Source organism: Octopus bimaculoides, chromosome 27 (genome assembly GCF_001194135.2).
Source record: "Octopus bimaculoides isolate UCB-OBI-ISO-001 chromosome 27, ASM119413v2, whole genome shotgun sequence".
NCBI lineage: Eukaryota > Metazoa > Mollusca > Cephalopoda > Octopoda > Octopodidae > Octopus > Octopus bimaculoides.
The window spans coordinates 7,825,281-7,825,498 of NC_069007.1; positions in this window are offsets into that span (position 1 = coordinate 7,825,281).

A 218-nucleotide genomic window follows, 5' to 3' on the forward strand; every position below is an offset into this window, starting at 1 on the left:
GTCAAACAATAGAAAACGTACTCAACACATTTAATAAGAGTTGCATATATAATTCAAAATAGTTTGATAAACACACACAATATATATGTGTGTATATATACGTACATGCACACACACATACTCACACACACACACGCGCGCATATACATATATATATATATATATATATACACATATATATATACATATAATAGCTGGCTTTTGTGTCTGGCAGAATT